This window comes from Pseudorca crassidens, chromosome 8 (genome assembly GCF_039906515.1).
Source record: "Pseudorca crassidens isolate mPseCra1 chromosome 8, mPseCra1.hap1, whole genome shotgun sequence".
Classification (NCBI taxonomy): Eukaryota; Metazoa; Chordata; class Mammalia; order Artiodactyla; family Delphinidae; genus Pseudorca; species Pseudorca crassidens.
The window spans coordinates 8,035,808-8,048,588 of record NC_090303.1 but is presented as its reverse complement, the minus strand read 5'-3'; the positions used below and the strand labels follow the sequence as shown (position 1 = coordinate 8,048,588).

The 12,781-nt window shown below is 44.0% G+C and overlaps 1 long non-coding RNA gene across 1 annotated transcript; it reads left to right on the top strand.

The window, feature by feature from the left end:
- Positions 1–5,743: 5,743 nt before the first annotated feature.
- On the top strand, positions 5,744–7,496 carry LOC137228542 (uncharacterized). The gene is made up of 3 exons (XR_010945299.1): positions 5,744–6,177; positions 6,481–6,518; positions 6,903–7,496. It is a non-coding gene; the product is annotated as an uncharacterized lncRNA (long non-coding RNA).
- The last annotated feature ends 5,285 nt before the right edge of the window (positions 7,497–12,781 follow it).

Below are 12,781 nucleotides of genomic sequence, written 5' to 3'. Positions count from 1 at the left end.
TCTTCTATTTGAGTTAATAGCAACATTTAAAAATCAGGAGATTTCATATATAAAATGTGAATTTTGTGTTTCTTTTGAAAAATGGAAAGTGCTCGCCAATTGGGTGTGCTTTCATGCAAGCTGGCATTTGGCGGGGTGATCCCTGTCCCCTTCGGAAAGGACACTGGGTCTTCAGCTCACGCCGACACCACCAAGCCTGACCCACCAGTTCATGGGGCCTGCGTGGCTACTATAGGTATTAGCCTATGCAGCACTGATTAAATAGTGCTACTGCCACTTTTTAGGTGTGGTTTCCTCTCTCCTCTCCCTTCCTTTCTCTATCCAACTCATTCTGGCTCGTGGCCTGTGTGTGCATATCTATTTGTTGAGAGATTTTAGTCCAGAGGTCATAATGCATTGAATACCGTGATAGACCTTATGTTAAATTAGTATATTTCAAATATGGAATAATGTAAAAGGACAGATGTTTATCACAGCTCATGATTATACCCTATCATTATTATGGTTGACATTCTTGAGGCATAGAATTGAATTTAACCAATTAAAAACTGCTGGGGAGAAATGCAGCCCTGTCGTAGAGCCGAGAGAGAAGGCTCTACCTCTCGGTTATGGGACGTGTGTGTGATGAGCATGAACAGACCCTGAGCTGGCGATGGAGGAAGCCCAGGGAAGGGGGTGGAGCATTAGGAGGTCAACAAGTTTTGTCTGACCGATTTGTCCATAGTAAACTGTAACAAATGATAGAATGCGTGCTTTCTTAGGAAACAACTAAAGAGACTAAAGAGAGAGAATGGTATCAGTTTATTTTTCTTCACAAAGAATATAGATGCAGAGAAATTTTTTGAAAGTCTTAAAGTGTTCTCTCGTGTTTTAGTTGAGATTTCACCCCCCACCCCAAACAAATGGACACTGTGTACGAAGAGTTCAAAAGGGCCAGGAAAACTACTTCCTTTAGATTGTCTTTAAGTAAGAGAAGTACTGTGAAAGGGAGCAGGTCACTTTTGAGAAAGTCCCCAGAAGTTAGATTCAAAGTGGCATTTTAGGTGATGGTAGATCTAGAGGGTCTGCAAGGGGGAGAATATTGTAGGTTAAAAATGATTAACAGGGCTAGAGCAATCCAAGGTAAATTGCTTTTCTGTTTCTGCAATTGAATGGAAAATCAGAAATTCTTGCACGTGTTAATTTCGTAGAACTGAGCCACAGGAAAGCCTGAGGTTGAAGCTTAGAGCTAAGAGGGACCTTGGAGATACGGCCCTGCCATTTTATAGGTGACAGGTAAGCACCTTGTCCAAAAGAATTGTTTCAGGGAGAGAGAAAGGAATAATAAAAAACACCTTGTTAATAAAATAAACCACATAGAACTTTTCAGGGTTGTTAGCAATTTTATTAATCTTCAGAATTGGAATAAGTGGCATTTACTAAGTACTCACTTACTGAGTACAAAGTGGCTGGGAGACAGAGGTCAGCTACCAGTTCCTGCCCTCATAGAACTTACAGTCAGCCTGTAAAAGATTAGTTAGACTAGCTAGGGGTGTGTGTGTGTGTGTGTGTGTGTGTGTGTGTGTGTGTGTTTGCGTGCATGTACGAATAGGAACCTTTCTATTCTTTAGTTTTCACCAATTTCACTGATTTTTCAATGCCACCAAAATAATAGGATGTTTTACTCTTCCACTATAAAAATAAATGTCAGACGTAACTAGAATCCTCAATGCCTGCATTCAGGGAAGTTACTATTGTGTCACTGGAGACTGGTGAGTTGTTCTGAGGGTGGCATTTAGTTTTGTCACACGCTGAGATCATTTGGCAAGGGCACTGCTGCCTCTCCTCTTCAGTAGTCTCACTGGAGACCAGTTCATTGTAGCCCAGTCCCGCAGGGTCTGCCTGCCCTCACCTCCATGGGAGGATGGTACTTTCTGGTCCCCTGGAAATCAGCCTTCGACTTGTATAACATGTTAATGGAGGGATTCATGTTCCTTCTGGGCAGACTCTCAAAAGTGGGGTACATTTCCCCATGACACCCTTTCCTCTACCTTGGTCGGTAATGGTCCAGAGAGTGGCTTGCTTCTCAGGCTGGGCCTGGAGAAAGGTTGCCGGCAGGGAGCAGACCCTTCAGCTGGTCGCGTCTACACGATGCACAGGAAGAGTGGAAGAGACACTCACCTTTGTTCGGCTACCTGGATGTGCAGGTTGTTTCTTACTCCGTTATACCCTGGCATTACTTAATTTATACAAGAAGGACTTAAACCCCTAGTTAAATATTTAAATGATATATTTTATGAATCATTTATATTAAATTATTTATTTTACATTTGATACATAAGTATTCATACATATATATTATACATGTGTGTTTTGTATAATATATATTATACACGCACTTACACACACACAAATATATATACTGGCCGGGGGGGTGGGTGTGAAGTAACCAAATGAACAGCGATCTAAAAGTTGCCATTAACTAAATGTGACTTTGAGCATGTTTTATTTATTCAGTCTTTCCAACCAAAATCCTTAGTTTTTGTCTCTGTAAATTGTCATTAATGCTTGCCACATAGGATTATTATGACTTGAATTAATGTAGGTAAGGCACCTAGCAGATAGCAAATGACAAAAAATACACTGTGTGCATGTGAGCTATGGGTTGTATATATAACGTTCTTTCATTTCCCTGGAGATTTTCTAAGCCTTCCTCATATGCAGACAGAGCAGTAAACAAACACAGTTAATGGGCTCAGCTCTGAGCCCAGTCGGTGGAGCGCAGCCCATTAGATTTATCCTTCAGCTAGTCTTCACGGTCATATAAACAATCTAAACATAGAATTCGTCATTAAAAGTTAAAAAAAAAAAAAAGACCCCTTCAGCCTCCCCACGGCACACGTTAGCAACAATGATTTTTTTTCCCCTGAGATTTCTAATTATGAACTTGGAGGACCAGTGGTGTTCCTTGCCTTCCGAAGAACTGCTATTGGTTGCGGCAGGTGCAGGGGGAAACGGGCAATGACCCTCCGAGCTAGCGCCCGCCGTGCGCTCAGCCGGCCGTGCAGGTGCACCGGCGCCCGCGCCGCGCAGCGGCTCCCCTCGCCTCCCTTCCCGGGTGCCCTGCGGCCCGCTTCCCCCTTCGCGGTGGCGGCGCCGAGGGCCGTCCGACTGCAGACCCGCGCGGCCACCCAGCGGCGGTCTGGCTCGGGGAGGGGAGGCCGCGCGGAGCTCGGCAGCGCGCGGCGGGGCGGGTCGCCCTTGGAGTTGTTCCGGCTTCTCCCGGCCCTGCGTCTGGGCCGCTTTGGGATGTGCTGCCCGTGCGGCGCTCTTTGATTTGACCGGAGATGATGGTCTGACCCTGTATTGTGATTTTGCGGGTAAAGATTTCATTGTAACTGCGTGTTTTTACTATATTGCCCTCTCCCCCCACCTTATCCAAACTTTTGTGTGCTTTTAAAAAAAATATTTAACTTTTAAATGAGGGATTGGAAGCAGGCCTAGTGGGAGAATTGGGTTTTCCATGATTTCAGCAGGACGAGGGAGGGCAATATTGGCTGCTTTTGTTATCCCTTCTTTTCTGAGATTTGCGGAGTTCCTCAAGTTTGTTTTTCAAACACTACCAAACATAAACTAGATAGCTAGTGGGAAGCAGCCGCATAGCACAGGGAGATCAGCTGGGTGCTTTGTGACCACCTAGAGGGGTGGGATAGGGAGGGTGGGAGGGAGATGCAAGAGGGAGGGGATATGGGTACATATGTATATGTATAACTGATTCACTTTGTTATAAAGCAGAAACTAACACACCATTGTAAAGCAATTATACTCCAATAAAGATGTTAAAAAAAAGAAAAAACGAACAAACAAACAGTGAGCGAGGTCTCCCGCGATGTCTGTGCCCGGCATCTGCCACAGAGACACCCGACGCCCGCCCGGACCCGCCGAGGTCTGGGGAACCTGGCTGGGCTCGCTCTGCCGGCGGCTGGGAAGGGAGGAGCAGCGCCGAGCGTCCAGCCCCGCCGGGTGGAGCAAATTCAACTCCTCCTCCTAGAGGTGTGATGGGACAGACCTGGTCCTTTGGACGTAGTCCTATCAAGGGAAGTGCCACGTGGTAGTGTTGCAGGAGAAAATGGGGCTCAAGAGAATGTTCCTGTACCAGGTCTCTGCGACGGGCGCCAAGTGAGGGTCCCTGGCTTTGCGCGGGAAAGAATTCAAAAGGGAGACCCTAGTAAAGTGAAAATAGATCTATTTAGAGGGATACTCGCTCCACAGACAGGGTGTGGGCCTGCCCAGAAGGCGAGAGGCGGCCCTGGGGGATGCACGGTCCATACACAGAACATGGTCTGTCTCCAAAGGCGAAAAGCAGGAGGCGTGGATGTGGTTACTTTTGATGGGCTGGGTAATTCATAGGCTAACAGGAGGGAGGGTTATTACAGCTATCTTGGAGAAAGGGTGGGGATTTCCAGGAATTGGGCCATTGCCCACATTTTGGCCTTTCACCGTCTTCCCTGGAACTGTCATGGCACCTGTGGGTGTGTCTTTTAGATGCTAATGTATTACAATGACTGTATAATGAGGCTCAAGGTCTACTGGAAGTCGAATCTTCCAGCGTCTTGGACCTAGTTGGTTTTAACCAGTTTGTGTCATGTCTTTAATGGCTTTGTCATCCTTTTAAAGGTTGTGCCCTGCTTTCTTCCCTCCTTAGTATCCTGGTCAGCCCCATGCACAGTCCCTCTAAACCGACTGTTATTTGACCAAGGCTGGAACTACCTTAAAGAGATCCACATCTTCTGAAGGAAACAAACACCTCTGCAGAAGCTCTCACCAGGTCCTTGTCATCTAGTCGGGGCAGTTCCCACACTGCAAGCCCTCCCACAGGTCAGCTGACAGTGTGTTTACTGGATGGGACACTTTTACCAAGCCTTAGGACACCTAATGACCTCAAGTTCTAGATAAGGAGTAAGATAAGGAGTAAGTAAGCTGTGGCATCAGCTTTCATGCACCAATCTGGTCAGTGAGTACCTTCTCCTGAACCTAAGGGGGCCTCCAGGGGTATAAAATATTCTGGAAAAAGCAGATCCTCTGCTTCAGGTCAAGTTCCAGCTGCTCGTAGCCCCTGCAGGCATTCCTGGGCATAGAATTCCAGCTAGGAAATGTTACTTGACCCCGAGGCAGGGAATTATGCCACTGCTAACCAAACAGACTGTTGGGTTAACCCAGGACCAGCTCCAGCAGGCTGTGCCTTCTCCAAGGCCGTTTACAGAATCGCCAAGTTCTTTCTCTCCAGCGGTAACCAGAATGTGCTCTGGTCACCTCCCAAGACAGCCCATTGATCTGTCACTTCTTCACCAGATGTGGGACACGGAGGTAGGAAGACTTGATCTTTGCCCTTGTTTCCACACTTGTTTGGGGTTAAGGAGAAAAGTGAGTGGAAGATGGCCTTCAGCTAGCCCCAATTAAATGTGAAGTTGTCTGGTTTGTGTAGTAAACTCCTCGGTCACCATACTTGCGTGCATGCATTATTTGAGAGCCTGCTGTGTGCTGGGCACCGCTTACTGCTCAATCTTCCAATTGTTAGGACCGGGCTCAGCACATATTGCAGTGGGTGGAAGACTGCCAGTAAACATAGGCATTCTAGGGTAAGTGCTGTGCAGAACAATGAAGGAAGGAAGGAAGTAGCAGGAAGATCCATGGATTTGAAATGAGATGGTGGTGGTGACCGGGGTGGGGGTGGGGGGCGCGGTGTGCTCCCTGAGAAGGTAGCCCCTGAGTGCACGGAGGAGGGGCAGGCAGTAAGAGCTGGCACAAAATAATGATGAATCTGGGTGTGAGAGAAAGGCGAGGGTCAGCAAGGGGTTGATGGTAGTGTTTACTGAGATGGGAGGAGAGTTTTAGAAGGGAACATCTGAGAGTCTGATTTGGGACTTGCTATGTCTGAGATACTTTTAGATACTGGAGAAGTAGTTGGATTTATGAGTTTGAGCTTCAGGAGGGAGGTCCAGGCAAGAGATAAAAACTATGATCATCCATATACAGATGCTACTTAAAGTCTTCAGATTGAATAAGGTCATAAAGGGATTAGAAGAAAATATAAACCACAAGTAGCCCTGGGGCCTCCATTGTGAAGACACAGGAGATAAGGAGGAAGAAATCAAGGAGACTGAGAAGGAGTGGCCTGATCTACTGTCCTGGAGGCAAGTGGGGCTTCAAAGAGGAGACTTTAATCAGCTCCATCAAAAGCTGCAGATTCCTCAGTGGAATCTGGCACCGGAATGTCACTGGTGTCCTTGTCAGGAAGAAGTTTCACTAGAGTGGTGGGGCGAGAGTCCGATTGGAGTGGGGTTTTGATTGAAATTTTATTAAATTTATAGGAATATTTAAGAAGTACTGACCTCTTTAAAATACTTTCTCCACCTGCTGATAATATTAAATCTTCACATTCGGAAAAATAATGTTTTCCCTCTCGTATGTCTTTTCTCCCCCCCTTTATTTCATAGGCAGACATCAAGTGATGATTTTGCTGTGCCGGGATCTGAAAGGTATCTGTGGAAGGAGGGCAGAGGGAGGGGCCGGGCTACTCCTTCAGGGCAACTACTGGAGGAAATGGAAGCCAGAAGGTCTGGGAGAGAACAAGTGTCAGATCCAAGTATCAGAAGGAGCTGGGAGGGGGAAGGAGAAATGAGGGGGACGGGTGAGCTCTGCTCACTGGCTTGGCTTGGAAGGAGGTGAGAGTTCCAAGGACCCTTGACAAAAGGCAATGGCTTTTGATACACTTAGGTATGAAGATTGGTGGGCTGTTTGTGTCTACTTATTAAGTGAACTTAATTTAAACTTTGAGTAAATAAGTTCACATGGTTCAAAATTAAATAGGATTAGGGACTTTGCTCGTGGTCCAGTGGTAAAGAATCCGTCCTGCAATGCAGGGGACGCGGGTTCTCAATCCCTGGTCGGGGAACTAAGATCCCACATGCCACGGGGCAACGAAGCCCGCGAGCCACAACTACTGAGCCCACGTGCCTCAACTAGAGAGCCCCGCATGCCGCAAACTACAGAGCCCATGCGCTCTGGAGCCTGCGCACCGCAGCTACAGAGAGAAAACCCACGCGTCACAACTAGAGAGAAGCCCGCGCCGTAACGAAAGATCCTGCATGCCGCAACAAAGATCCCACCTGATGCAACTAAAGGCCTGACGCAGCCTAAAATTAAAAAAATAAATAAATAAACTAAACAGGATTAAAAATGTGTAGAGTGAAAATCTGTCCCACCCCTGTCCTCCCAGTCAGGCGGTTTTCCTTCCAGGAATGGTTCTTCCAATACTCTCAGTATACACAGTGTTCTTTCTTCACTTAAAAAGTATATGTAGGGCTTCCCTGGTGGCGCAGTGGTTGAGAGTCCGCCTGCCGATGCGGGGGACAAGGGTTCGTGCCCCGGTCCGGGAAGATCCCACATGCCGCGGAGCGGCTGGGCCCGTGAGCCATGGCCGCTGAGCCTGCGCGTCCGGAGCCTGTGCTCCGCAACGGGAGAGGCCACAACAGTAAAAGGCCCGCGTACCGCAAAAAAAAAAAGTATATGTAATAATACATTGTGGAACTATTTCACGTCAGTATTTAACATCTCCTCATTCTTTCTTTCCATAGTAGCGTATTTCCTTTTACGTTTGTACTATAATTCATTTACCTAGTTCCCTATTGAAGGACATTTTGAATACTTCCAAACAATGAATAACCTATAGCACTGGTTTTATGCATTTGCAAGTGAAATTTCTGAGTATTTTGTTTCTGATTTAAAAATAAAATTTTTTGAATTCTCTTTTTAAGATCTGCATTTAAAAAATTAACGTATAATTTACATGAAATGAAATGCACGTTTTTATGGTTTTATATGGTTTACATTTGCCTTTCTCTATTGTTTAATGGTATTGAGCTTTTTTTCATGTATTTATTGGCCATTTGTGAAGTATCTGTTTTAAGTCTCTTGCCAATGAAAAAAAATGTATTATCTATATGTATAACTGATTCACTTTGCTGTACACCTGAAACTAACACAACATTATGAGTCAACGATACTCCAATAAAAGTTTTAGAAAAGGAAAAAAGTGTTATCAACTAGATTGAGGTATTGTTTACATATAATAAACTGCATCTGTTCAAAGTGTACAATACAAGCCCCGTGAATCACCACCACAGTCAAGACGCAAACGTTTTTATCACCCCGAAAGGTTTCTCATGCTCCTTGGCAAACCCCAGCTCTCTGCCCCTTGCCCCACTCAACTACTGATCTACCCCTACAGCACTATAGACTAGTTTGCATTTTCTAGAATTTCAAAAGGAATTATACTGTATGAAGTACACTTGATCCTTGAACAACACTGGTTTGAAATTTGTGGGTCCACTTATATTACATAGATTTTTTTTCAATACATACATCAGAAAAATTTTTTGAGATTTGCAACAATTTGTAAAAACTTGCAGACAAACCAAGTAGCCTAGACAAATCAATTAAGAAAAAGGTATGCCATGAATGCATAAAATATCTGTAGATGCTAGTCTATTTTATCATTTACTACCATGAAATATAAGCAACTCTATTGTAAAAAGTTTTGTTGAAGTCTAACAAAATGTATGCACACAAGGCACCATTTGCAGTTAAGAGAAACGTAAACAAATGTAAAGATGCAGCATTAAAGCAAAGCTGAATAAAATTAACTGTAGTACACACTGTACTACTGTAATACTCTGGAGCCCCTTCTGTTGCTTTCATGTGAGCTCAAGTGTTACATCTGCTTAAAACTCCCTGTGACGCCCATTAGCTCCCCCTGAGCAGTGTGTCTCTCCAGTAAATTGGATATCTCAGTAAAAAGGGATCTCTCAGGGTTCTCCTGTGTTTTTCATCATGTTTAGTGCAATGCCGTAAACCTTAAACAACACAACGGGACCCATGAAGTGCCACTCGTGATGCTGGACATACAGAAAGGGTTGAATTGCTTGATATGTACGGTAGGTTGATGTCTGCAGCTACAGTTGCTACCATTTCAAGACAAATGAATCCAGTGTAAGGACCATTGTGGGGGAGAAAAAAAAGGAAGAAGGAGGAAAAGAATTGTGAAGCTCTCACTGCTGCTATTCCAGCAGGCTCAAAAACCTTACACTTTTTGTGGAATACCTTTTCATCTTGTACTGAAAAATGCAGCATTTCTGCGGGTGCAGGATTGCTATTAAAAAAGCATACCTATAGACTCTAATATGTTCTAGAGAAAGCGAAGTCATATGAAAACTTAGAGCAAAAGGAGGGTGAAGGATCTAAAGCTGGAGAATTTAATGTCAGCAAAGGATGGCTTGATAATTTTAGAAAGATATTTGGCTTTAAAAATGTCAAGATAATAGGAAAAACCTATTATCTATCTGCCAGCAAGAGGCAGCAGATGAGTTACCAGATGCTTTTAAGAAAATCACTGAGGAGAAAGGATATCTGCCTGAACAGGTTTTTCATGCAGATGAAAGTGCCCTATTCTGGAAAAAAAAGATGCCACAAAGAACATTTATTAGTAAGGAAGAGAAGCCAGCCACCAGGGTTTAAGGCAGGAAGGGATAGGCTAACTCAACTGTTTTGTGCAAATGCGGTTGGGTGTATGATCAGGACGGCCCTTGTCTGTAAATCTGCTAACCCCTGAGCCTTGAAGGAAAAGGTAGACACCAGCTGCCAGGCTTTTGGTTGTACAACAAGAAGGCCTGGGCGGTGGGAACACTTTTTCTGGATTGGTTCCATCGATGCTTTGACCCTGAAGTCACAAAGTACCTTGCCAGTAAGGGACTGTTTTTTCAAGTTCTTTTGATATAGGACAATGTCCCTGACAACCAAGAACTCCATGAGTTCAACACCAAAGACATTGAAGTGGTCTACTTGCCCCCAAACACAATGTCTCTAATTCAGCCTATAGGTCAGGAGGTCATAAGGACCCTTAAGGCTTATTATACGTGGTACTCTGTGGAAAGGATCGTCAAGCTATGGAAGAGAAACCCAACAGAAAGAACGTCATGAGAGTCTGGAAGGATTACACTACTGAAGATGCCACCGCTGTTATAGAAAAAGCCATGAAAGCCATCAAGCCTAAAACAATAAATTCCTGCTGGAGAAAACCACGTTCAGACGTTGTGCATGACTTCACAGGATTTACGACAGAGCCAATCAAGGAAACCATGAAAGAGATTGTGGATATGGCAAAAAGGGTGGGAGGTGGAGGGTTTCAAGATAGAGATCCTAGAAATATTCAAGAGCTAATAGACACCACGTGAGAGGAATTGACAGAAGACGACTAGATGGAGAAGAGCGCTTCCCAACCTGGGCCAGACGATGAGGAAGAAGACGAGGAAGAAGCAGCGCCCGGAAACAAGTTGATGCTGGACAACAGGGCAGAAGGGCTCTGATTACTCAGGACCACTTTCAACACTTTACAGCCTGGACCCTCTATGATATGGGCACTGAAACTAAAGCAAATGGTGAAAGAAGGATTGATATTATCCAGAAACATTTTTTGAGAAGTGGAAAAGCAAAAACGCCAGACAGAAATTACGACGAATTTCCATGAAGCTACACCGAGTGCCCCTGCCTCTCAGCCTCCGCTCCCAATTCCTCCACCTTTTCAACCTCTGCCGCCCCCTAGAGACAGCAGGACCAACACTCTTCTTCTTCCTCCCACTCAGCCTACTCGACGTGAAGACGGCAAGGATGAAGACCTTTATGATGACCCACTTCTACTTAATGAATAGTAAATCATCATCGTATCACACAGTTAATAAACTTATCTGTTTATTAACTATGTATGTGTGTCTTTGTGTGAACATCTAAGAACTGTACAGCAAGAACTATATGAGACTTTTATTGTGTCATCATCATCAACGCCTGAGTGTTCCTCGTGTAGAACATCACGTGCAAGACTTGTAATGAAGTGGATAGGCTATCCTTACCTAAGCAGAAGGTGAGAGATAATGAATACAAAATTAATGATGTGTTGGTTTTCTTACAGTCTTATAACATTGTTTTCAAAGAATTACATTACCATACAGCATGCCTCTCTCTCTTACAATCAGAGAAACTATGTATCAGCCTATCATCACAGGTAAGGGTCTTTTTTAAAAAATGTAACAACATTTCCAATATTGCATTATGAATATGACTGTACTACTGTATGCCATAAAAGTTTGGTAACAACTCATTCATTAGTGTATAGACTAGGCTACCATGAAGCAATTGACGTTGATTACACTGGGCGACCGGGAAGCCATCATATTGCTGCTGTTTCATTATCAATGCATGAATCATTCTACCTGTAAATACATATGAATTTCTTTTCTACATTATCTTTTTATTTTTGATGTCTAGTGTTAGTGACATGTAAAACATCTACAGTGTTTTTTATTGCATAAGCCAGTATCACGTAGGTACTGACAGACAGATGATTCATCTTGTAAACAGGCAACGTAAACTTAGGGTATCGATAAATGCAGTACACTGCTGTAAATGTATTATCTCTTCTTACGGTTTTCTTAATAAGATTTTTTTTCTTAATAAGATTTTATTTTAAGATTTTATATTAAGCCAGAGGCTTAATTTATTTTAAGACTACAGTGTACAATACATATAACATATATAATATGTGTTAATTAACTGTTTATGTTATCAGTAAGGCCTCTGGTCAACCGTAGTCTATTAGTCATTACATTTCTGGGGAGTCAAAAGTTATATGTGAATTTTCAACCCCTGTGTTGTTCTTCTTTTCTTTTTATACATCTTTATTGGAGTATAATTGCTTCACGATGTTGAGTTAGTTTCCGCCGTACGACAAAGTGAATCAGCTATATGCACACGTATATCTCCATATCCCCTCCTTCTTGAGCTTCCCTCCCACCCTCCCTATCCCACCCCTCTAGGTGGTCACAGAGCATCAAGCAGATGTCCCTGTGCTATGCGGCAGCTTCTCACTAGCCATCCATTTCACATTTGGTAGTGTATGTATGTTAATGCTGCTCTCTCACTACATCCCAGCCTCCCCTTCCCCCGCTGTGTCCTCAAGTCCATTCTCAACGTTCAGGGGTCAACCGTATTCTGTGTCTGGCTTTTTTCACTCAGCTTATTGATTTTGCGATTCATCCATGCTGTTGGTTTTATCAGTAGGTCCTTTTATTGCTGAGTTAGTAGTTAGTGCTCCATTATATGGACATACCACGTTCTTTTTACCCATTCACCAGTTGTTGGACATTGAATTGTTTCCAATTTGGGGCTATTATCAATATCAATAAAATTGCTATGAATATTCACGTACAAGTCCTTGGATGGACAGACGTGTTGATCTCACTTGGGTAAATACCCAGGAGGAGAATGCTGAGTTGAAGGGCAAATGCATTTTGTCCTGCTCTTTATTCCTCTTCTGTTGCTGAGTCATGTCCACCGTAAAGCTGATGTATTTTGGTAGGGCTGCCATGTTTACTCTTAAAGGAATTCATTCTGTAGCAGTCATCCAAATGCTACCTCCAAGGCATGGGACAAATAGACACTCCAACGCCCTCCCTCTGCCTTCTAACCTCTCAGGGAGAAGCGTCAGTCTGCAGTGTAGTAAGCTGGCCTTTATGCAGAGATGTGGGGAGGGCATTGATTGTCCTTCCTGGTGTGGGATGAAGCCTCAGTCTCATTTCCCTGATGCTTAGAGCTTGTTCACAACTCCTTTCTGACTGTTTAGAGCCTAGAGGAGCTTGAACAGTGTTCTAGTTCCACAGAAACTTTTACAAGTGACCCAGTGAAAGAAACC